The sequence below is a fragment of the Macaca mulatta genome, chromosome 4 (assembly GCF_049350105.2).
Source record: "Macaca mulatta isolate MMU2019108-1 chromosome 4, T2T-MMU8v2.0, whole genome shotgun sequence".
In the NCBI taxonomy this organism is placed as follows: Eukaryota; Metazoa; Chordata; class Mammalia; order Primates; family Cercopithecidae; genus Macaca; species Macaca mulatta.
The window spans coordinates 14135829-14162914 of record NC_133409.1 but is presented as its reverse complement, the minus strand read 5'-3'; the positions used below and the strand labels follow the sequence as shown (position 1 = coordinate 14162914).

Here is a 27086-nt window from a genome sequence, read left to right as displayed (position 1 = left end):
CATATCCCAGGGTATGCAGGAACACATAGAATAAATTGTGACATATCTTCCTGAAATTTAGAATCAGGGGAATGGGAGGCAGGGATGAGGAGGAGATAGGTAATTTAGCTGGTAAGTAATGAAAAGCATTATTTTAGGTTAAAAATAAGCATAGCTCTATTAGGGAATAAGATTTTTAAATTTGACATAAAAAAATTCTCCTACTTGTGGCCATCTAGTCACAGGCTCATCATCATATTATCCCCTGTGGAAGGAGTTCACTCCTCTCAGAGGTTAGAGGTCCTCTGGGAAAGATTTTGTAGCAGCCCTTCTATCTGTTCTAATAAACCTGGTTGTGTGAGAAGGTGCCTGCCTTTTCAGAGCACAGCCTTGGTATTTCCTATGCAGTCACTACATTTTAACAGTAATCCTTTAAAAATACTTTCACTACTTTTGTTAACTAAACCCACCGTGCAATACTGTGGTGCAGATCTCAAGACGAGTAAACAAGGGAGGTGGAGGAATGAATGTCTCAGGAAGGTGGCTCCTCAGATTATTCACCTGTGGTAAACTGCCTGCACCACATACAAGCAGGGTCAGTTGAAGGTAGCTGAATGTTTATTGAGGCCTTTGTGATCTTGGAACACAAAAGATAAAGGGAGGGCATTTGTGAAGGTCATTCTTGTCACTGTTTCAGTGAATGCTGACAGCAAAAATATTGCATTAGATTTTTTTAAGCTTTTAAATGTAATATTTTTACTTATATTCCAAAGTATATGAATTATTGAAGGTTAAGGCATTAGTTTTTCATTTAGAGCAAAGGACAGAATACACTTTTTTTCAGTCCATACAAGTTCAAAATCAAATTCTTATTTTCAGTTAGAGTTCTTCCATATCGTGCCTCAGATTTATTTATTTCAGAAACATGTATTATCTACTCTGTGTAATATTCCATGCCAGACACTGGATAAACAGATAAGGCAATGATCTCATTCTCAAGGAGCTCGCAGACAGGTGGGCAAGATAGGCAGTTACGGTATATACTGGTAAGTGCCATGCAAGAGAATTCGGTAAAAGCTTTGGATGGTTGGGGATGAGGGGACACAGAAAGAGAGTAGTCGGGGTAGCCTCTGTAGAAGAGTAATGCCTCAGCTGGCTCCTGAAACCTGACTAAGGAGAGGCCAGTTGAAGAAGTGAGAGATAAGGTGCTCTGGTCAGAGAGATTAGCATGTGCAGAAGTACAGAATCATGAGATTTACTGTGTTTGAAGAACTGTAAGTAAGTTGAACTCAGTATCATTGGAGACATAGATAGAGATGAAATCTGAAATGGAATTATATGCCATGTGAAGAATCTGGATTTTATTTTGAAAGTTAGGGGGAACCTATCAAGGGTTATATCATCATCAGATCTGCATTTTGGAAAGACTGCTCCAGTGTAGAGAATAGGCTAGAAGGTGGCAAAGGCATTGAGACAGAAAGGAGGCTATTGTTCTAATCCGGGAGAGACATGGTGAGGGGCTGTTTTGATGGGATTGGGAGTGAGGTTGAAGTTAGGGGTTAGATTTGACAGTTTCTAGGATGTAGAATATTCAGAACTTGACAAGAGGTTAGTAAGGGTGTCAGAGGAGCCTAGCTAGGCACAGACTTGCAGGTGTCTGCACTGGACAACTGGAGGTATAATAAGGCCTTCGTGGAGATAGGGAATATAAAAGGTGGTAGCGTAGTGCAATGGGTTTGGGGAAGGTGATGAGTTCAGCCTTTTTGTTTTTTTTTTTTTTTTTTAGAGATGGAGTCTCGCTCTTGTTGCCCAGGCTGGAGTGCAATGGCGCAATCTCAGCTCACTGCAACCTCTGCCTCCCAAGTTCAACTGATTCTCCTGCCTCAGCTGCCCGAGTAGCTGGGATTACAGGCGTGCACCACCACGCTCAGCTAATTTTGTATTTTTAGTAGAGACTGGGTTTCTTCATGTTGGTCAGGCTGGTCTCGAACTCCTGACCTCAGGTGATCTGCCCGCCTCGGGCTCCCAAAGTGCTGGGATTACAGATGTGAGCCACTGTGCCCGGCTGAGTTCAGCCTTTTATTTTTTATTTTTTGATTCGAGATGTCTGTGTGACATCAAGATTAAATATTTTAAGCAGATAGAGAAATAGGCCTCAGATTCAGGAGAAAGGACTGAGATGTAATTACAGGTTTGGTCAGTGATGAAAGAATGAGATCATTCAGAGTGATCTAGATCTAGATACTCTCTTATGTTTTCTTCTAGATGTTTTTTAGTCTCATATGTTAAATTTAAATTTAGGTCTGTGATCCATTTTGAGTTACTTTTTGTTAAGGGTATGAGGTTTGTGTCTGGAGTCATTTTGTTTTCTTTCTTTTTTTTGCATATGGATGTCCTATTAGTTCATCATCACTTGGTGGAAAGACTATCCTTTCTCCATTGAATTGCCTGTGCTCCCCTTTTTTTTTTTTTTTTTTTAAGGCAGGTTCTCACTCTGTCACCCAGGCTGGAGTGTGGTGGTGTAATCACGGCTCAGTGCCAGTATCCTTGGCTCAGACGGCCCTCCTGTCTTAGCCTCCCAAGTAGCTGGGATCACTGGCATGTGCCACTATGCCTGGATATATATATATATATATATATATTTGTTTTTGTAGGAATAGAGTCTCCCTGTGTTGCTTGGGCTGGTCTTGAACTCCTGGGCTCAAGCAATCCTCTTGCCTTGGCCTCCCAGAGTGCTGGGATTACAGGTGTGAGCCACCATGCCTGGCCACTTCTTTGTTAACAATAAGTTGACCATATTTTTATCAGTCTATTTCTGGGCTCTCTATTCTGTTCCATTGATATGTGTATCTGGCCTTTCACCAATATTATGCTGTATTGATTATGATAGCTTTATAGTGAGTCATGAAAACAGTATGACTGTTCTAGGTCTTTTGCCTTTCCATATAAAATTTTGAATCAGCTTGTTGATACTTACAAAATAGCTTTCCAGGATTCTAATTGGAATGTTGAACTTAACAGATGGGAAAAATGAACACTTTACTAGTATTGAGTCTTCCAATCTATGAGCATTGAGTATTTCTCCACTTATTTGGATCTTGGATTTCTTTGATCAGAGTTTTGTAGTTTTTGGTGTATAGAGTCTGTACATATTTTGTTGGATTTATACCTATTTTATTTTTTATTGTAATTTTTTAAATTTCAAATTCCAATTGTTCATTGATGGTCTATAGGAAAGCAATTCACTCTTGTATATTAACTTTGTATCCGGCAACCTGCTCAACTCCCTTATTAGTTCTAGTTCGTTCGTTGTTTTTTTATAAATTCCTTGGGATTTTCTGTGTACATCATTGTGTTATCTGTAAGTTGGGACAGTTGTATTTATTCCGTTTTTTTGTTTTTTGTTTTTTGTTTTTTTTTAATCTGTATGGCTTTTACTTTTCTTGCCTTATTGTCCTGACTAGAACTTCCAGGACTATGTTGAGTAAGAGTGATGAGAGTAAATATTCTTTCCTTCTTCCCAATCTTAAGAGGAAAGCATTCCATCTTTCACCATTAAGTATAAAAATAGCTGTAGGTTTTTGTAGAAGTTTTTCATTAAGCTGAGGTAACTCCCACCCTGTTCTTTTTTTTCTGAAAGTTTTTAAAAATCATAAATCAGTGTTAAATTTACTATGTTTTTCTGCATTAATTAATATGAACATATGGTTTTTCTTCCTTAGCCTGTTAAAATGGTAGATTATATTGATTGATTTTCAGATGTTGAACCAGCCATGCATTCCTGGAATAAATCCCCCTAAATCATGACATATAATGCTTTTTATACATTGTGGAATTCTGTTTGCTAATTATTTTGCTTAGGATTTTTGCCTCCATTATCATGAGGACTGTATTTTTCTTTTTTTGTACTGTCTTTGTCTGGTTTTGGTATTAGGCTAATACTAGCTTCATAAAAATAATTGAAAAATTTTCCCTCCTTTCTTATTTTCTGGAAAATACTATGTAAAATTGGAGTTAATTCTTTAGATGTTTGGTGGAGTTATCCAGTGAAAGAAACTGGATTTGGGAATTTATTTTGGGGGAGTTTTTAAAAATCACAAATTCAGTTTTCTTAATAGTAATAGGACTATTCAAGTGATATATTTCATAGTAGGTGAGTTATGGTGGGAATTGACCCATTTTGTCTAACTTGTCAAATGTATAAGTATAGAATGTTCACAGTATTCCATTATTATCTTTTGGTCGTTGCAGGGTTTTTTTTTTGCAATAATCCTCTGTTTCATTCCTAATAAATATTGGTAACTTATGTCTTCTCTTATTTTCCGTGTCAGTCTTGATAGAGGTTTTTCCATTTTTTTTCTTTTCAAAGAACCAGCACTTGGTTTCACTGATTTTCTTTTACTCTTTTGTTTTTCTGTTTTCAAATTCATTGATGTTTGTTCTTTATTATTTTCTTCCCTCTGCTTGATTCTCAGTTTTTACTGCTCTTCTTTCCCTAGGCTCTTGAGGTAGAATTTTGGATCATTTATCTGAATTTTTTATTTTTTTAATGTATGCATGCAGTGTTATAAATTTCCCTCTCAGCACTGCTTCAGCTGTGTTCCACAAATTTTGATATGTTGTATTTTCATTTTCATCCTATTCAATGTATTTTTTAAATCTCCCCAATACCTCCTCTTTTACTTATGAATCATTTCTGAGTGTGGTGTTTAGTTTGCAAATGTGTCCAGGCTTCCATTTTCCTATTATCTTTCTATTATTTATTTTTAGTGTGATTTTATTTTGATCAGAGAACACATACTTTGCATGATTTTTGTTCTTTTAAATATATTCAGATTTATTTTATGGCCATGATGTATTCTGTTTTGGTATATATTCCCTGAGCATGCTAAAAGGATATGTATTTTCTTATTAGGTGGAGTATTTTATAAATGTTGATTACATCCTGATGGTTTATAATATTGTTGAGTTCCTCTACATCTTTGCTGATTTTCTGTCTAGTTGTTCTAGCAATTGTTGAGAGAGGAATGTTGAAGTCTCTTACTATAATTATGAATTTGTTTATTTCTTCTTTCAGTACTATCAGGTTTTCCTTCATATATTTTACAGCTGTTTGGTGGATGTGCATTTGGGATTGCTATATCTTCTTGGTGGGTTTAACTTTTTATCATGATATATAATGTCCCTCCCTGTCTCTGGTAATTTTCTTTGCTCTGAAGTCTACTTTATTTGATATTAATGTAACAATTCCTGCTTTTTCAAAAAATGTAGTAAAACAACAATTATGGTAAATAACTTCTACTTTTTCATTGTCCTCAAAATCCCTCCTTTGGCTTCATAGTTACTTGTTGGTGGCGTGAGTACTTTTACAAGTAGGTTTGGTAGATTTGCTGAGTTGTTGTTGGAGGCGAGAAATAGCAAAAGGTCATCTGCTATTTTTATGTTGCAATTTTTTTAAAAAATTATTATTTATTTAGTTTTTGAGACAGGGTCTCACTCTGCCACCCAGACTGGTACAATCACAACTCACGGCAGCCTTCTGTGCTCAAACAATCCTCCTGCCTAAGCCTCCCAAGTAGCTGGGACTATAGGTGCATGCCACCATGCCTGGCTAGTTTTGTTTTTTTTTTTTTTTTTTTTTAATAGAAACAGTGTCCCACTATGTTGCCCAGGCTGATCTCAAACTCCTGGGCTCACACTAATCTCCTTCCTCAGCTTCCCAAAGTGCTGGAAGCATAGGCAGGAGCCACCGTGCCCAGCCTGCAATTTGAAATGATGCACACTCTGTAAATTGAGGATATATTATTTTAAAAATGTATGCTAGGTTGGGCTGAGTGCGGTGGCTCACACCTGTAATCCCAGCACTTTGGGAGGCTAAGGCAGGCAGATCACGAGGTCAGGAGATCAAGACCATCCTGGCTAACATGGTGAAACCCTGTCTCTATTAAAAATACAAAAAATTAGCCGGACGTGGTCACAGGCGCCTGTGGTCCTAGCTGCTCAGGAGACTGAGGCAGGAGAATCGCTTGAACCCGGGAGGCGGAGCTTGCAGTGAGCCGAGATTGCACCACTGCACTCCAGCCTGGGCGACAGAGGGAGACTCCATCTAAAAAATAAAAATTATGCTAGTTTGTCACATATATGGTTAACAGTTCATTTGTTTTTAAGTTAAAATCAAGGAAGCGACACCAAGAATTCCTGTTTTAATTTAATCATTGTAGTGAAACACCTGATGTAATTTGCTGGCGTTACCCCAAGAGTCCTTGGACAAGTATGTACACAAAGAATGAGAATGGCACAACTAAAACGATACATTCATAGTAACTTTCCCATATTTAACAACTAAATTGACAGAGAAATCAAAAGTCCAAACAATAAATGAAACCTTTTAATCCTTCCTCAACCCCAGTAATTTATTATTACTCCCCCTAAAAAATCCTCAGTCCTAATACTTTTCTGCCTAATTTATTCAAAAACGTGTATTTAAATATAAGAAAAAGGAATGTCATATAAAGGAGAAGAGACTTGCCAAACTAGATTTTTTCTCTTGTGAAAGAAGGGAGAGTTGGGGGTTGTGGTGGGGGTCATTGTTGCTTAACATTTATTAGTGCTGTAGTTGAAGACTAGCAATTCAAATAATAATCTCTAATCTCATGATTGAAGTTTTCATGCTAAAGATAATACTGTACTTGGTATCAGTAGGCCATCTCTTTCCAGGTAGTTGTTTCCCCAGTCGTGGTTCCTAAGTGAGCTCAGCCATCCACATTCTCTCACTGTCCTTCATTTGTCTGATGGTACATACACATTTGTGAAATCCCAGCCACAGCTGTGTTGCAGTCTGTGGCCAGGAAATAATCCCCCTCAACTGTGCCTTCTCCTCTCTCCCATCCTGCTTCCTTTTCAGAGTTGAAGCCACAATAATTCACTTGACTAACTTATTTTCTATATGAACAAGACTCTAGTTAGGAAAATAGAAAAATCAACAAGGTAAAAAACTGAATTGGTAGCTAAAAGAACTCTTACTAGAAAATTTGTAGTTTATGAAAATACTGGTTCTCATTTCTAGTAACTCATTTCGCTATTTGGGTTAGCAAGTTTAGAATCTACATATGTAAGTCATTTTTATATATTTTGGTGACTTAGGGATTTTAATCCCAGTGATGGAACTATGACCTCTGCACTTGAGATGTTTTAGCAGTGCTTCTCAAGATAAAGATAGCCAGTGCTTGCTGGCAGTACTCAGTAAGAAAAGATACCAGACAGGTCTGTGATTTGCAGATTTGATGTTCTTGCTTCCAAATTGTCTTAAATTGGACCTCATCTTGAACTGAAAATCGTGAAATACAATGATGACACTTGGACATTAATAGTTAGTATTTGTAAAAGTAAAGGGAAATTACAGAAAATTCTCAGGTAATCATGTTTGAGAATGTAAGATGGTATGGTTAATAAGCTATTATGACTTAAATGTTTTATGCAGCATATACAATTTATATTCCAGACAAATTTGTGAAGTAGGCAAAATTTATCTTTGGTCATGGTCTTCCCTGCTCTCTGTAGTATCCGTTCCTTGCCCTCAGGCACAGAGCCTCTTCTTTCTTCTGTCTTCTGTCTTCTTTCTTCTTCTTCTTTCTTCTCCTCCTTCCTTCTCCTTCTCCTCCCTCCTTCTTCTTCCTCCTCTGTCTTCTTCTTTTTCTTCTTATGTTCTTTCTCTTCTTCTTCTCCTTCTCCTCATCCTCTTCCTCCTCCTCCTCCTTCTTCCTTCTTCTTCTCCTTCTTTCTTCTTCCTCCTCCTCCTCCTTATTCTTACCCACTTCTTTTCTTCTTCTCTTCTTCTTTTCTTCTCTTCTTCTTGTCCTCCTCCTCCTTCCTTCTTCCTTCTTTTCCTCTTCATTCTTCTTCTTCCTCCTCCTCTTGCTCTTCTTCTTCCTTTCTTTCTGCCCCAGTTGGCCATCAAAATCTGTTCTTAGGGAAGTAGCTGGTCCCTACAATGGAATTACCTCGTTCATATACTTATGCAAATTTAACTATTCTTGCTTATCAAAAATTTCTTAATATAGGGCAGAAAATATTTTAAATATAAATTGCATAGGCAATTCTGTCCCACATCCCACTTAGAGAGCATATGCCCCTAAGTGAGTGTGAAATGAGAAACAGAAATGTGTTGTATTCCCTTTGGCCTTGAATTCCTGCTTGCTTCTCTTAGAGTCAACATCTCATTGTGCTGTGGGTAATTCAGGTGCTAAAGACTTGTGTTTGTTGTTGTTGTTGTTGTTTTTGTTTGTTTTTTGGTTTTTGGGTTTTTTTGAGATGAGTCTTGCTTTGTCTCGCCCAGGCTGGAGTGCAGTGGCACGATCTCAGCTCAGCTCACTGCAGCCTCCGACAACTGGGTTCAAGCAGTTCTCCTGCCTCAGCCGCCCAAGTATCTGGAACTATAGGTGTGTGCCACCACACCTGGCTAATTTTGTATTTTTAGTAGAGACAAGGTTTCACTATTTTGGCCAAGCTGGTCTTGAACTCCTGACCTCAAGTGATCTGCCCGCCTCAGCCTCTCAAACTGCTGGGGTTATAGGCATGAGCCACCGTGCCCAGCTGACTTGTGCTTTTTTATACAAAGTCCCTAAATACCAGTGACTCCAACTAGTGCTAGAAAATAAAGTCATCTATTCTAATGCTGCAGGACAAAATGTCTACTTTGGCCTTACTTAAGAAGTGGACTGTCAGTTCTAGCATGGAGCCATCCAGAAGAGATTTTCAAGAATACTCATATAGACATGATTTTGACCTTAAATGCCTACCTAAGGTTTGAATCTATTATATTGCTTAATGATTTTTCTCTTTTTCAGAGTACTTGCATTTTAACAAAAGATAATGGAATTAGTCAGCTTATAGAATTATAGGCATCATTGAACATCAACTAAATATGTAAATGGAAGATGACTAGGTATCATTTTACTATTTTTATCTCAGGAAGAATTTGGGTGACAAGTTTCTATGCCTTTTTTTTTTTTTATAATAGCGCTTCTGAAATTATACCAAGCAAGCAGCCATATACTCTAGCAAATAAGGCCAGCCCTGATTTTATTGATGATTGTCCAAGTTTCTAAAAACTATAATATGATAAATATCTCAACATTAAAACCATATATTTTCCTTCTGGTTCTCAATTTCTTCATCTATAGAATGAAAGTATCAATACTTAGATGCTCCAAATCTATTCTAGCTTCACCCAACTTATAATTGTTTTAGCTCTGAAATTCTGTAATTATTACATCACATTGGACTAGATACAGAATATATTAATAATTGCATTGTTTAATGGAGGAAATTTTAACATCTTGGTATATTTCAGAATCATCCCCGTGAATTAAGGTTGCTTTAATTATTGCTATACAAAGATACTAATTAGTGGAGTATTATGGTTTCTACGGCCTGGTAATGTTTCCTAGGTGAAATAAAAACATACTTCTTTTCTGTGCCCTAAATTCCAATTTAAAAGGATAAGAGAAAAAACAAGATTTTTATAACCTTGATGGACATTTTAGCTAAGATTTTGATTTGAAAAGTACATTTTAATAGAAAATAGTAGTGCAATATTGTTGCATCACAGACATGGTTCATAATCACAGCATGGTTCATAAGTGAGGTAACTTGTTTTTCTGGACTTATGGCCCATTGGGGAGGGAAAGATTGTCTTTACTACTTAGAATGTTTTCATGCCTTTTTACGCTGTATCAGGAATATAACAGCTATATTTTGGCAGCACATTATTGGCACAGGCCCTGTAGAAAAAGACAAGGGACCTTGATCGGTAAGTTTCCTAACTGAGGTGCTGAACCAAAGCCAAAGAAAGTTTTTAAACATCTGTAAACCTTTTTGTTAGTACTGATGGGGCAGTATGCCTATTTTTCTCTCTCAGATTTATGACTTTTATTATTTTACTGTAATTATTTTAAGAGCATTTTTTATTAGGCTAGAAAGAGAGCTGTAAGTGAACATATGATACTTTACTAATGGGGAACAGGTGAGAATAATAGCTCAACTGGAAACAAGAAAGCTAAAATTGTGGTAGCACTTCCTCCAGGTATTTAACTGAGGCTTAAGCAGAGTTGTCTGAAAGTTAACAGGAAAAGAAACTGCTTGTGAAGTGTTAAAAACCACAACCTAAGAAAAAAAATTTTATCATATCGTATTATAGTGTATTAAGAACTACCTGTCACAGTTAATCTGGTTTAGTAGTATTTGATAAATACACTTTCCCTCAAACCTCAGATAAAAACAAAAAGCACTAGATCCCAGCATCAGAAACTGGTTCATTTCTTTTTCATTCTCCTGGAGCCAAGTGTGTAATAGTTGTGCCATGCCATCTTTCTATTAGGCAAAGAATGATGGTTAAGCTTTCCATTCCTCACAAAAGGACTAGTCTAAAGTTAAAATTCATATTAATTATTTGAAACTCTGAACTTACTTTCTCACTCAGACAAATCCTAAAGCCAACCCACAAATGCTGATTTTAACTGCATAGGTTTGCTGAACTATAAAGCTGGAAGCAGAAATGACATTTAGATTCTACTTTAGCAATGTTTGTATGAAAAAAACTAAATTTTAACTGAGAATTCCAACAACACTCCCTCCCTCGCCATTCTAATGACTCCTCTCTTCCCTAAGTGTACATTGGTAGGAAAAGGTCCTAATAAGAGGCTGGAAGAGGGTGGGGCCTAGAATTGGAAAAGAATGGTGGGTAGTCTTGAGGGTTTCTGAAAGTCTTTGATTTTAACAATGCAAAGGGCAGATACAGTAAGGAGGGCAATCACTATGCTCTAGAAGTTACAGAAGTTTAGTAATAAGCTTGTCCCTATTAATTATTAATATGTTACAGAGGGCCAGGTGCAGTGGTTCACGCCTGTAATCCCAGCAGTTCAGGAGGCTGAGGCAGGAGGATCACTTGAGGCCCGGAGTTTGAGACCAGCCTAAGTAACATAGCAAGACTCCATCTCTACAAAAATAAAAATAAAAATGAATTAGCTGGGTGTGGTGGCATGCACCTGTAGTCCCAGCTACTGGGGAGGCCAAGGTGGGAGGATCACTTGAGCCCAGGAATTTAAGGCAGCAGTGCACTATGATTGAGCCTGGGCAACAGAGTGAGACCCCCTTCTCAAAAAAAATAACAAGTTCTAAGGCTATATGAAGCCCAGTAAGAGTCAATGAATGTGTTCTTTTCCTTTTCCCTTTTTTTTTTCTCTGCTGAGTAGTCACATCTTTGCCTTCGTCCCTGAGAGTCCTCAACACCTTATTTCCTAAATTTCCAGTACTAAGGTTCTTCCTACCACTCCATATGTCAGCTTTCCCCCAACCTTTTATACCCAGTCTTTTACTTCAATCCTGTAAGAAAATTTGGGACCACACAGGTGTAGTGTACGAATTAACAGAGGAAAATTTAATGTACATTTCTTAAAATGCCTGACTTAGCTCTCTGAAGTTAGGGGTCTGTTTTATTCAGCATCTAACACACACTAGATGCTCAGCAGGCATTTGTTGAGTGAGAAATGAACAAATGAATGCTGTTTTGGGGTCAGTTCTTTTTTGGAATTGAACTTGAGGATGAAGAGCAAAATGGACCCTAGAATGGGTAGGGGTAAAAGACAGGTTAGGAATATGATGTGAACTCTAGCAGTGGTGGGGCAGCTGAATGAATCCTCTTGCCCCCTTTCTCACCGTAAGTTGAGGAAAAAACCTATTAAGAAAATAAGTGCAATTGAAATTCAGATTTCATTTTCTCTGTATTATTTAGGATGAGATTAGGCTGCCAGTGACAGAAACCCTGATATAAAAGTTCTTAAATAGGAAAGTTTATTTTTCTTCCTTGTAAATAAAGGCCATACAGGACTGGTTTAGCAGCTCCATAATCATCAGGAACTCAAATCCCTTCTCTGTTGTTCCAACAGCATCAAGATGTGGCTTCTGTCTCTAAGACAGCTCCAGCTCTGGCCATCACATCCACATTTCAGACAGAGGAAGAATTTACTGGGAGAATAAGCATATGCTTTCTCACTTTAGTGACATTCACTGTGCACACTCCCATTCCCTTTTATATCTCACTGGTCAGAGCTTAGTAACTTAGTAACTCACACCCAGCTTCAAGGAAAGCTGGATAATATGGTCTTCATTCTGAGTGGTAATGTGCCCAGCTAAAGATTTGAGCTTTTATTAACCATGGAAGAAGGAGAGAATAGATGCTAAGGACAACTACACATTTCTACGATGTTGATCAGTAAATTTTATTGAAAATGTATCAATAATGAAAGATACTCAGAATTGATAAATAAGAGATAATATTCAATATTGTATTTAAAATGCAGATTCTATAATATATAAAATCAGTGAGGGTAGATTGTACTTAATACTAAATTATTTACAGATACTTAGTAAATGTTGTTTTACTATTTAGTAAAATTTTGGTATTTGTAATGGTATAATTACTTAAATAATTTAGTAAATACTAAATTATTTATAGATACTTAGTAAATGTTGTAATTGAGAGAAGTAATTATACCATTACAAATGCCAAATTTTTAAAAATACATAAATACCTAATAATTTTTATCTTAAATACATATTATTCAAGTCCAAAACACAAAGAGGAGGAGTAAAATCAGGGGTGTTTCAAAAATGCTGTGCTAAATAATTAATTTATATTCCAAGTAAGACAGGACAGTTGGTTCAATGTACTATAGCTCTTACAAGGTAGGTCCCACAACTAATATTTACTGACCACCTACTATTAACCACTCGCTGTGCATGGTTTCATGTAATCCTGTGGCTCTCTAAGACTGCTGTGTTATCATGCCCATTGTATGGGTGAGGACATTGAGGCTAAGAGAGATTTAATTTATTCTTGTATCCCAGGTTGTTAGGCTCTAATGCTGATGCTTTGAGCCTTGCCTCCGCTTCTTTACAAATGCTTAAGTCCATCTGATTGTCATCTTATCACTAACAGAAACATGGCTGGAATCAGTTATGAGAGGCACTGTTAACTAAAAGCTTGTTCTTAATTTATTATAAATATTTCTCCTGTCCAGATGGCAACCGGAATCCAGCATTTTGGCACTGTCATACAGTAACTTGCCTGTTTCTAGCAGTTTTCATATTATCAAATTTTGTTCTTAGAACTATCCTATGAAGTATGGCCCCTCCCATTTTACAAATGAAAATCTAAGGCATGAGGAGATAAAATAATGTGCTGGGGTTGCAATCTAGATCTCAGTTTTACAAAGTTCAGATTCTTTCTACTTAATTGTGCTACCTTAAGCGCTGAAGATAATTGCAGAGGGACATTATGGAATAAAAACAGCTGGAGGCATCCTGTCTAGAAGTGAACAGGTTTTAAATAAAAATAACCTTATCATCCTATTGATAAGCATCTCCATCAAAACCACCTCTGACAATGCCACCTTTGCTTATATTTGTTTGGGTATAAAGTTAGAAGCAAGAGGCTTCTTGGGAAATAAATTTTTTTCTTCTAATTAATAATCAGTTTTTAACAGTCTGCCTTCTTACATTTACTTAAATTTACTTCCTTTCATTTCCACCGGCATCACTGGTTTATATCCTTGTGACTTCTTAACCAGACCACTGCACTGTCTTTGGCTTTAAGTCTGTCTTTAGCTTCTCCCTACAACTCAGACTATCCTAGAGGTTTCTTTTCATCTTCCAAAATCACAGCTCAATCACCTCATGTTCCTGCTTGCAACAGTTTTAATAATCCCTTGACTTTTTCCCCTACTCTGAATCCATAGCATTGCCTGTACCTTTAACATAATTTTACCTCATGGGTTTTTTAAAATTGGATTATAAGGTTCCTTAGGGCTGGAATTATGATTCATCTTTGTATACATTGAAATACCTGTGTGGGTTCTTGCAAAGCACTGTGCTCTCAAATGACAGTTGTTGAATTCTTTGTTCCCTTTTAGCAGAAGAAAAAATTGTTTTTTAAAAAACTATAGCCTATTGTCCTCAAGTGATGGTTATAAAAGGTATATCTTCCTATCTTAGCTCTGACCCTGATCCAGTCCTCCGCTTCATTAAGGGGCTTGGGTAGACAAAAGAAAAGAAGGCTTGGAATATCTCCATCACTGAGACAAGAGGCCATCGTCCAATTTATATTCTTCCATATTAGCATGGTTATATATGTATCTGTCTTCTTACCTTTTCTTCCCCCGCCCCCCACCCCGCCCCCCCCCCACCCAGATGAAGTCTTGCTCTGTCGCCCAGGCTGGAGTGCAGTGGCCCAATCTCGGCTTACTGCAACCTCCGCCTCCTGGGTTCAAGCGATTCTCCTGCCTCAGCCTCCCCAGTAGCTGGGATTACAGGCATGCACCACCATACCCGGCTAATTTGTTGTATTTTTAGTAGAGACAGGGTTTCACCATGTTGGTCAGGCTGGTCTTGAACTCCTGACCTTGTGATTTGCCCGCCTCGGCCTCCCAAAGTGCTGGGATTACAGGCGTGAGCCACTGCGCCCAGCCTTACCTTTTCATATACAGGGTGAGCACCCCTAATCCGAAATGCTCCAAACTCTGAGACTTTTTTTTTTTTTTTTTGAGGCGGAGTTTCGCTCTTGTTGCCCAGGCTGGGGTGCAATGGTATGATCTCGGCTCACCGCAACCTCCGCCTTCCAGGTTCTAGTGATTTTCCTGCCTCAGCCTCCTGAGGAGCTGGGATTACAGGCCTGCACCACCACATCTGGCTAATTTTTTTGTATTTTTAGTAGAGATGGGGTTTTTCCATGTTGGTCAGGCTGGTCTCCAACTCCCGACCTCAGGTGATCCGTGGGAAATTCCACACATAAGTACTTAACACAAACTTTTATTTATGCACAAAATTATTTACAATATTGTATAAAATTACCTTCAGGAGGTCGGGCACGGTGGCTAAAGCCTGTAATCCCAGCACTTTGGGAGGCCGAGACGGGCGGATCACGAGGTCAGGAGATCGAGACCATCCTGGCTAACCCGGTGAAACCCCGTCTCTACTAAAAAATACAAAAAACTAGCCGGGCGAGGTGGCGGGCGCCTGTAGTCCCAGCTACTCGGGAGGCTGAGGCAGGAGAATGGCGTAAACCCGGGAGGCGGAGCTTGCAGTGAGCTGAGATCCGGCCACTGCACTCCAGCCTGGGTGACAGAGCAAGACTGCGTCTCAAAAAAAAAAAAAAAAAAAAAAAATTACCTTCAGGATATGTATATAAGGTGTATATGAAACATAAATGAATTTCATGTTTGGACTTGGGTTCCATCTATAATTTCATTATATATATGCAAATATTTCAAAACCTGAAATACTTCTGGTCCCAAGCATTTGGTATAGGGGATACTCAGCCTGTAATCTTAGGGGAAGTTAATCCCTAAATCTGTTTCCTGACTATATACTTCTTTTTGCTTCCTCTAAATCACCCATTATGTACCAAGGGATTTCAATGCTGGAAAAAGATGGGCCATTTCCTACCCTGGGAGCTTTCAGCCTAATAAGGGAGACTGGCTAGCTCACTGGAAATTATAGTGCTCAGAGATAAGTGCTGCCACAGAGGAAATTTTCAAAGGAGGAGATCTAACTCAGACCAGGAGGGGTCAGGGAAGGGTTCTTCAAGGCAATGACTTCTAACTTCAGGCCAAAGATGAGGGGTGGGCCATGATTAGAGGGGAAAGACTTGAACTCAGAGGGAAGAGCACATACACAAGTCTAGGAGTGATTCCAGCAGGTGGACTTTTGGTGGTGGTGTGAGGCTGGAGAGGTGGAATGGTAGCACTACCTCTTCCACTGAAGTGCACATATTTAATTTGCCTTGAGCTCCTCATGCACAGTCACTGCTTTCACTCCTTTATATCACTGCTGAGAAATCTTTTAGGGCTCCTTTATTACCCCTTGCAGTATCTAATCACTTCTACTGATTTTATAGACTACCTAAAACTGACCGTTTCCCACTACTAACTCACTCATCTCCTGCCAGAGCCAGGGAAATCTCTTAACTGTCTCTTGAGTTCATCCAGTTTATTCTCTCCTCTATGTCATTCCCGTTTACCCATCTTTTAAGCCTTTACTGACTCCCTACTTCTGGATATTTGCAGTTGGTGGCGTATAATTTAATACAAAATTACACGTTGCCTAGAAGTGTTCTCTAATTGTTTCTGAGTATTTTATGATCAACTGGATTGTAAGCCCCCTAAGAGAGGCTCTGAAGCTGCATTTTAAACTCTTGAGTGGTGGAAAGCAAAGGGCACTGGACCTGAAGTCAGAGCAGACCTGCATTGGACTTGTAGCTCTGCCACTTGTCAGTTGTGTGACGTTTCTTCATGGGTAATACAGGAATAATGAGATACATCTTATAAGGTTGTTGTAAGAAATTGTACAAGTCATTCTATGGGAAATTAATTTGTTGACCATAAAACCCTACATACATCTTACATTTTATTCTGTAGTCCCTAGGTAGAACCATAATCATTTCTTAATGTGAGATTTTTATGATTCCTTTCCAGACCTTAGAATCTTGAAGATTCCAGACTTATTTTTTTCCTTTGTGACATATTTTTCTCTAAGCCACATCCCAGCTATTTTTATTCTTCCTCTTTTTCACCTATTCTCACTGCATCCTTGAACTTATGGATAAAGTAACTTTAGGCAGCTGAGCATAGAATATTTTGAGACATGAGAAGTTCAGGTGCCTCATCTATTGATACACTGGAGAAATCTTCTACCGTCTTTTCCCCTTGGTATACTCTGCATGCATAGGAAGAAACTTACTACTAGCAATCTATACCTTTACATAAATGCTCTGGACATAGAGCCTTGATCATGCTTTTGTGGGCATTCACAGTCCTTAGAAATTTATTTGATATTCTTGCTTTTCCAGAACCATTCTTTTTATTCTTGATTGTCATATCTCTCCTTAGACCAGATTCTTAGATCGGGGGGGGTCCTAGCAATGGCTTTCTCGTTAGGTACTAAAGTGCTGATTCTGAGGGTTCAGAGCTAGGGGTCTTGCTTATACTAATGCAGGACTAGAGAGGAGAGAATCAGAGGAAACAGACACATGTGTCTAAGACCCAAGTGTCTCCAAAAGCTATGGCCAAGTTAAAAGGCTGTTTTATTTTTACCTGCCACTTCCATTGGGTGCAGAGATACTTAACATTTTGAGGGTTAGGTATCGTAATATCTCAGACCTTATGTTATCTGTCATGTTAATAATGTCTAAGAACCTTACTGAGGAGTTCTAAGAGCTTGAAGGAGCTCAGCAATTTTAATGTAATTAGATACAAACTTATGTAGAAAAATAACTTGAACATTTCCTTCCTCACTAGGAAAAACAGCAGCTGGGTGTGATGGCTTATGCCTATAATCCCAGCACTTTGGGAGGCCAAAGTGGGAAGATCATTTGAGGCAAGGAGATAAAGACCAGCTTGAGCGACATAGCAAGACTCTGTCTCTACAAAAAAAAAAAAAAAAAAATAGCTGAGTGTGGTGGCATGCACCTGTAAAACCCTACTTGGGAGGATAAGACAGGAGGATCTCTTGAGCCCCAAGCTCAAAACTGCAGTGAGACATGACTGTGCCACTGCACGCCAGCCTAGGTGACAGAGCAAGAACGCATCTTAAAGAAAAGAAAAGAGAAACAGAATAGACAAATCTGCTTGTTATTGGAGGAAAGGAGTGGATTGAGGAGGGAGACGTTGTAGGAAGTGAGTGGCAACATTTAAAATTCAGTATTCACAGCATTTTAAGCAATAATTTACACTCAAGAAAAAGATTTAATAAAGCAAAATCATTCCTGCTTCTCGTAAGAATTGTTCTGAATAGTACAATTGCCATAAATCAAGTGCATTTAGTCTGGAGACCAACTTTTTGGTTCAATTACTGTGTTTTAACCCATGGTTCTATTGTTCCTAATAGTGTCCTTAGTCATCAGTGGCTGAGAAGAGTCTTTCTGGGACACAGAGCTCTATTATGCTTAGAAATTGTAGGTCTTTGAAATTCTTTGTAAAATTTAGGACCATTCCCCCTCTTTTAGTCTTTCATTTACTGCTTACATTATTGCAGATCTTCCACAGTAAATAATTTCCTTAAGAAGAGAAGGTAGAAAAGTATCCTAAAACCATCTTCAAACACTAAATCTGTTTCAGAGTAGACATGAAGCTATAAGAATTTTTTACTTATGAAGTGAACAATTTAGACTAAATCTCTATGAGACAGTTAATATACATAAAGGTAAACTTCAAACCCAATTCAGAGATAGCCTTTCTCATGTCACCATATGCACCACTGTGCAATCCTATACCATTTTTTCATTTCTTCAGCTGCAGATTTATTGGAAAGTTTGGGGGGTTGTTCTTTTCTGATACTAGGAGGCTCTCTAAAATAGTCTGTTTTTCCAGTGCACTGCTTTCATGACCCAGTCTTTGTTCTGTGCCAGTTCTGAGATAGGGGCAATTATTTTTAAGTAGTAGATTCTCTTTGCTTCTATGGTCTGTGTTGCCCAGTCTTCCATGTGGCATCAACTAATACTATTTTTAAGAGATGCTTTTTTATGACCCAAGGGTACTAAAAGTAGAACCATCTTGTTTAACCCTATCTTACCCCCCAGTATTGCCTGGAAGAAAGGCACTGGTCTCTGGAAGAAAGACCACTTTACTTTTTTGCTGCATGGAGTTAATGTAGTAGAAACTCATCAGACAGTACTTAATTTAACATACATACATGCAAATTTACCAGAAGACTTTAAGGTCAAATTTGGTCCCTGTGATAACAACAACAACAAATTAGCCCCATTAGATATAAACTTCTCATTCCCATTCTTCCCTTAGTCCAAAAAGTTATCTGTACTGTAGAATGTTTAATAATTATTGTCAGATACAACAGATGTATTTAAAAAGTGAATGCCATTCACCCATAATCCCATTCCCTGAAGAGAAACTTCAGCAGTTTTATTTTCAAATATCATAAAATTTATATGACCTATTAAATTAAAACCTAAAGTTATAAAACTTTCAGAAGAAAACAGATGGGAAAAAAAGTGTATAACCTGGGGGTAGGCAAAGGTTTCTTATCTAGAATACAAGCATGAGACATTAAAGAAAATATTGACAAATTGGATCATATCAAAATTAAAACATGATCTTCAAAAGACACCATTAGGAAAATGAAAGGCAAGCCACAGACTGAAATAAAATTTGTAACACGTATATCAAAGTACTTGTATTCAAAATATATAAAGAATACTTACAGCACAAGAAAATAACCAACCCAATAAAAAATGGACAAAAGGTTTGAACTGATACTTCACAAAAATATCTGTATGTATATAAATGACCAATAAGCACATTAAAACATGTTCAGTATCAAAAGTTATCAAGGAAATGCAAATTAAAATCACAATGAGATATTGCTACATTAGGCATCTTGGGCCAGATAATGCTTGGTTGTGGGAGGGGGAGCTGTCCTGTGCATTGTAGGATATTTAGCAGCCTCCCTGGTCTCTACCTGCTACATACCAGTAACAACCTGCTCCTCCCCAGTTGTGAAAATCGAAAGTATACGCAGAAATTATCAGATGTCCCATGGGAGAAAAAAATCACTTGTTAAGAGCAACTGCACTACACCCATTAGATTGACTAAAATGTTTTAGATTGACAATGCTGAGCATTGCTAAAGATGTCTCTTTTTTTTTTTCAAAACAGAGTCTCCCTCTGTCGCCCAGGCTGGAGTGCAATGGCGCAATCTCAGCTCACTGAAGCCTCCACCTCCCTGGTTCAAGCAATTCTCCTGCCTCAGCCTCCTGAATAGCTGGAATTACAGGCGCATGCCACCAAGCCTGGCTAATTTTTTTGTACTTTTAGTAGAGACGGGGTTTCACCATGTTGGCCAGACTGGTCTCGAATTCCTGACCTCCGGCAGTCCGCCCGCCTCAGCCACCCAAAGTGCTGGGATTACAGGCGTGAGCCACCGCACCCGGCCAAGATGTCTTTTATTGTTTTTTAGACAAAGTCTTTCTCTGTCACCCAGACTGGAGTGCAGTTGTGCAATCTCAGCCCACTGCAACCTGCACCTCCTGGACTCAAGCAATTCTCATGCTTCAGCCTCCTGAGTAGTTGGGATTACAGGTATGTGCCACCATGCCCAGCTAACTTTTGTATTTTTAGTAGAGACAGGGTTTCACTGTGTTGGCCAGGCTGGTCTTGACCTTCTGGTCTCAAGTGATCCGCCCGCTTTGGGCTCCTGAAATGCTGAGATTACAGGTGTGAGCCACCATACCTGGCAGAAGATGTCTTATACACTGATGAGTGAGAATATAAAATGGTACAACTACTTTCGAAAACAGTTTGGCAGTTACTTAAAAAGTTAAACCTGGCTGAGCGCAGTGGCTCACGCCTATAATCCCAGCACTTTGGGAGGCCGAGGCGGGCAGATCACGAGGTCAAGAGATCGAGATCATCCTGGCCAACATGGTGAAACCCCATCTCTACTAAAAATACAAAAATTAGCTGGACATGGTGGTGCACGCCTGTAGTCCTAGCTACTCGGGAAGCTGAGGCAGGAGAATCGCTTGAACCAAACCCGGGAGGCGGAGGAGGTTGCAGTGAGCCGAGACTGTGCCACTGCACTCCAGCCTGGCAAAAGAGAGAGACGCCGTCTCAAAAAAAAAAAGTTAAACCTACACCTATTATATGATTTAGCCATTCCACTCCAAGCCAAGGGAAATTAAAGCATATGTTCACATAAAGCTATTCAGAATTCATACAGAATGTACTGTTCTGGGTAGGTGAGAATTTTACCCATAAAATGAAAATCTTAAGTACAAAGAACTTTTTCTTTGTTGACTGTTCTTTGGTCTTTTTCACACTTCCTTCTGAAATCTTTTTGCTTCTTCCTGAACTGACACTCCTTCAGTTGAGGATCTGTTGGTAGTAGATTCTTAGTTTTTGTCTCTTAAAATGTGTTTCATTCACTTTATGAAAGATAGTTTCATGTGTTAAATACAATTCAACAATGGTCATTTTCTCTCAGCATTTTGATCCTCTGGCTTCCATTCTTTAAAATTAGGCTGTCAGCTTAGTTTTCCTTTTATAGATAATCTGACTTTTCCCTTTCATGGACTTTGAGATCTCTTTCCTTGAAATTGTTCATTTTTACTGTAGGCCAAGGTATAATTTTTCTAAGTTATTCTGTGTGAGACTCATTGTGCTTCCTGGGGAAAAAAAAAAGAGTATTGGTGTCTTTAATCTGTTCTGGATAATCCTTAACCATCATGTATTAGAATATTACCTTTGTCCTGTTCTTTCTGTATTCTCCTTCCAATTAGATATGTATTAGACCTCCATTTCATCTTCCATGTCTTTTATTTTCTCTCTCATAAATTTCATTTCTTTGCTGTATGTGCTATATTCTGGACTCTTCAGATTTACTTTCTAGTTTACTAATAATTTTTCAGCTATACTGAATATGCTGTTGAATTTTAAGTTTTAATTATTATAAAAACTATTTCATTCATTTTCAAATCTGTCTGGTTATTTTTTGATAGTTTCCTGTTTCTCACCCATACTTTCCTATAAAGTTTTAAAAAACATATTGAACTGGTCTTCTGTATCTAGTAGCCAAAGTCTTTACAGATGATTTCTGGCAGTCAGACTGCATCTGACTTTGTAGTCTTAGGTGATTATTGTTTCCTATAGTCCTCACTAATGGCATCTTTTTGTATAGTACTTTTTATTATTGTAAGCTTATATTCATTGGAATTGTATCTCCTTCAGAGAAAATCTGTATTTATTTCTAACCGGAACCTGGGGGACATGACCAGCCCACTTTACACTAAATATTTGCCTTGCTTTTAAGAGCAGGTAGGTAATAAGGGAATTCATCCCCCAACTCCTCATGTGTGATCCCCCTTGTGTTTATGAATATTCAGGGGAGATTTTACCCCTTCCACCAAGAATAAACATTAAAACAGGCAAATCTTGTCTTCTTTTGTAAATGGGGTGTTTTTCCTTCTTTATGCTTTCATTGAGCATTTAGCCCCTTGGGGTTTGGCTTTGTGATGGGGTCTCTGATCCACCTCTTAATTTCCCAAGTCCTAGGATTTGCCTTCTGTTTTCTGTGCTGCTGCTTTAGGTCCCTAAGGATCCACAGCTGCCAGCCTCAGTGCTGACTGTCTCCCTGGACTCCTCCTGTTGGTGGGTTTTGGTTTCTGAGGATTTCTGTTACTTTGCCAGTTCAGCCATTTTAAGCAATATTTCTTACACACAGGTCTCCAATTTGCGATAGTTCCACTTAACAATTGTTTGACTTTACTAAGGTGGGTAAGCAACACACATTCAGTAGAAAAATGCTATGGAAAGTAGTACGATGCAATGCTGGGCAGTGGCAGCGAGTGACAGTTCTCAGCCACATAATCACAAAGGCAGACAACCAATACTCTACCACATTGCCAGATGATTTTGCCCAAATTTTGCCCACATTTTGACAAAGTAGGCTAATGTCAGCATTCTGAGCACATTTATGGTAGTCTAGGCTAGACTATAATGTAGATTAGGTGTATTAAATGCATTTTTTACTTATGATATTTTCAACTTATTGAGTCATAATCCCATTGTAAATTGAGAAGTATCTATAAAAATATTTTTAGGTATTTTGTCCAACATGAGTAAGAAGCACTAATATCGAGGTCAGTTTTTAACCTCATCTGGGAGACAGTGATGCTCTTAGGGCTTTTTAAGGCTTATAGGACCATTACCCTTATAGAAAATGGCTTCCTGCTACTGTGATATCCAAGTTCTTGTTTCTGCTTGATAGAATTTTTCTGGTTCTTCCTTTGTGATTAAGAGGACTTAGAAATTAGATAAAGAACCTTCTTATAATTTTGTACCAAGTAAAAGTAAATTGTCTCTAAGAGAGGCAGGCGAAAGGTTTTCCACTAAATACAGTACATATGCTGTGGTATGTAAACTTTGTGACATCTATTTTACATCTTTTTTTTAACTTGTTCTAGATTCATGAGATTGTTTTTTAAAAAGTCAATTGAGATATAATGAAATGTTGCTATATCAATAGTCAACATCTATTTTGACAAAAATTACTGATTTTCAAATGTGTGGGAAAACATTTTAAGGGTGTGTGTGTGTGTGTGTGTGTGTGTGTGTGATCATTGAATTTCATTCTACAAAAAAAAAAAATCACTCATTCTTGGAGTAGGCAGTAACATAATTAGCCACTAAGAACAATCTACAATATTCTCTTATGCTTTAAATATATGAAAGTGACTTTAATAATGATTATTTGACAATGTAAGTCTTCATTTATGTTTTTATAGTTTTCCTTTTACATAAAATGTTACATTTTGTTTATGCTAAATGGTAATTTTACTCATTTTATTTTGTTAGATCCAAACCTGTTGCTTTCTCTTTAGTGTTCTATATGCAAAGCCTGTAACATAATCAAAATGTAGTTTAAGTACCTATTTGTATGTGATGTGCCAGTAGTTACAATTTCAAAGTAAGATAAACATATGTCCCCAAACATACTTCCCCAAATCCTTGCACCTGGGACAGAATGTACTCTTAACATCGACCAAAAGGGGCTTATAAATACTCTGTGGTTGTGCCTTAAAACTGAACACAACATAGGCACATCCACTAACATTATTTATAAAAGTATCAAAAACATAGTGGATCATATTTTGGAGGTTAACAGTCACTGTTAACATGGTAGACTGTCAAGTGGTAGAAGATTTTCCTTATTTAGCATGATAAAATTTACAAACTTTTGTTCAGAAGATGAAATTTTAGAAGACTTTTGAAGGAAGTTGTAATAATGTGTCCTTAATGAAACTCTGAGAGAAGAATGTTTTCAAGTGTCAGGGAGAAATGTATAAGTTTCAAAGAGGAACCATAAGTAGGTAAATGGAATCAAGAAAGTTGGGATAGGATTAACATGTATGAGGAGGGCAGCAATTAGGGAGAAGATATATTGAGAGATGTTATAAAACATTTTTATTTTGTCTCAATGGGGAACCAGTTCAGATTTACTGGAGAGGCATAGTGTTCTACTGATTTGGGTGGTCACAGAGGGTGGAGTGAGCAGTCATACAGAGCAGATTGCAGGGAACATAGTGCAGGGGAAGACAGGAGAAGATGGTAGGAGTTAGCATCCCTTGGCCTCTTTCTGATGGGCACACCATCACTGGAATATTAACATTAACAAAACTAAAACATTATCAGGCAGCATTATGGTATAGTAGAAAGAATATGCTTGAGTTCTAACCTTTCCTCAGGCCCCTTGCTGTGTGGCCTTGGGTTGAGTACTTAACCTCTCTGAGTTTCCCATTTCTAAAATGAAGATAGCGTGTACCTGAGGTGTTTTGAGAGTTAAATGAGTTAAAATGCTTTAGAACGGCCTGGCATGGTGGCTCATGCCTGTAATCCCAGTACTTTGGGAGGCCGAGGCAGGCAGATCATGAGGTCAGGAGATTGAGACCATCCTGGCTACGGTGAAACCCCATCTCTACGAAAACAAAGTACAAAAAATTAGCCGGGTGTGGTAGTGGGTGCCTGTAGTCCCAGCTACTCAGGAGGCTGAGATAGGAGAATGGCATGAACCCAGGAGGCGGAGCTTGCAGTGAGCTGAAATCGCGCCACTGCACTCCAGCCTAGGCGACAGAACGAGACTCCATCTCAAAAAAAAAAAAAAAAAAAGAAAAGAAAAAAAAGCTTTAGAACAATGCCTGATGCATACATGTTTTAGACGTTCTATTAATATCAAATCGAAACTATGGAGTATAGCATTGCCCTGCTTCTGGAATCATATCTTAGATTAAAAATCTGAGTTACTAGATTAAAAGCTCTCCATCAATTGACATTCATTTACCTAACTGCTACAATAACAATTAGCTTTTCAGCATTACATGCATTTGTAGCTTAAGGCATTCCTCAGTCCAGATGCTCCTTTAGGAGTGAAAAAACTTCAAGTGGGTGCATCACTATAGGAAATTAAAAGAAGAAAGGAGAAAGGAAGAAGATATGGATGTTGTTCTCAAAAAAATATCTACTGGGAAGAAAAAAAATGCCTGGCACATAGTAGGGGCTTAATTAACACTGGTTGACTGAATGATGAATAAGTAAGACTAGTATATCCACATATATAAATTTTTATAAATTTAACCAATCCTTTATGTATAGTATACATGTATTAATGAAACTTTCAGTAATATTTGGATGGATACTGTTCTGAATTATTAGGGTTTAAAAGTCCCCCCAAAAACATGAGATTGATATAGAATTGATGTTTCTTCCCCAAATGATATATTGGAACTACCTTTTTTTCTGATTCAACATAGCTTAGTTATCTGTGACAACTGAAGATAAAGGAGAAGGATGAGGCTGGGTATGGTGGCTCATGCCTATAATCCCAGTAGGAGGCCAAGGCGGGCAGATCACTTGAGGTCAGGAGTTCGAGACCAGCCTGGCCAACATAGTGAAAACCCCCATCTCTACTAAAAATACAAAAAAAATTTAGCCAGGCTAGGTGGCAGGCATCCGTAATCCCAGCTAATTGGGAGGCTGAGGCACGAGAATTGCTTGAATCCGGGAGGCGGAGATTGCAGTAAACTGAGATTGTGCCATTGCACTCCAGTCTGGGTGCCAGAGCAAAAACCATCTCAAAAAAAAAAAAAAAAAAAAAAAGAGAAGGACGAGGCAAGATATGACTGATAAATAAAACCTAGAGCTAGTCTCTAAACTTTTCCCCTACTCTAGGGGTGTATGGAAAACAATGAAATATTGGGGGAAATATACATCTATACACTTTTTTTACAGCATCCTACAATGTTATTAGCAAACCTCCTTTGCTTTAAAGTACATGGTGGGCTGGGCAAAGTGGCTCACACCTGTAATCCCAACACTTTTGGAGGCTGAGGCGGGAGTTCACTTGAGTCCATATAGCCTGGGCAACATAACAAGACCCATCTGTACAAAAATGTTAAAATATTAAGATAGTCATTGTGGCATGCCTGTAGTCCTACCTACTCAGGAGGCTGAGGTGGGAGAACCACTTGAGCCTAAGAGTTCGAGGTTGCTGTGAGCCATGATCACCCCATTACTGCCTGGGTAACAGAGCAAAACCCTATCTCTAAAAGATAAAATAAAAGTGTCTCCTAAAATGGTGGTTGAAGGAGATTATTAATGATAATGACAAAGCAAACTGTTCTACTTTAATTCCTTTTTTAGGGAACTAAAACCATCAAATGGTTTAAGTAGTATTTGAAGAGAAAAGAAATGTTGTTCATGAAGATAGTCACAGAAAATATTGGAAACTGCTTTAGAATATAAATTTGGCAAACTGAAGCAAAATGAAGAAAACTGTTAACTATTGTTTCACAACGTTTTTGTGTCTATATTGCAGGTAATGCTTTGTCAGTTTGAGCAAATCTGAGGTCTGTGCTAAATATAACAGTGATGAAATCTGTAACTCTTGAAAATTCCTTCTAAATCCTCTGAAAACCTTCTCTCGAAGAAGAAGGATATGTATGGAGTGATAGAAATAAAGAGGAAAAAATTGTATAGAATTGCACTGTCAATTTGTTCAGTTTGCTTGATCCTGCGTTTGTTCTGAAAGTTGTATTTGTGGTATGGTTGTTTTTACTAGTATTTTATATTTTTGGATTTGGGCTGTAGCATTTCATCATCAGTGTTTCTCCCCCTGTGTTTTTTAGAAATTGGATGCTAGAGAATTTAAAAAGAGAATAATAATTTTTAATAGATATTTCTACCTTTATTTTCTACCCCCAGCAAGAAAGAATATTTCCCACAAAATTCTGTTGTGTTTTTTTTTTCCTACTAAAAATACCCTATTATTTTAATGGTAACTTGATGTATACGGTATTTGGCATAATAAAGATGAAACAAATAATCACTACAATACTAAAATCTAATCTGTTTGCCAAGGGTTGGTGAGAAGATTTTATCAGTTACTTTTAACCTAGGACAATATATCCTGTTTTATAATTTGTTGTTTTCTCTTGTGACACTATATAATTTAAAAAAAAAAAAAAAAAGAGAGAAGCTTAGGCCTCA

The 27086-nt window shown here is 38.0% G+C and overlaps 1 protein-coding gene across 3 annotated transcripts in view; it reads left to right on the top strand.

The window, feature by feature from the left end:
* Positions 1-27086, top strand: part of SESN1 (sestrin 1) — a 106793-nt gene that overhangs the window by 46372 nt on the left and 33335 nt on the right. The window lies entirely within an intron of this gene.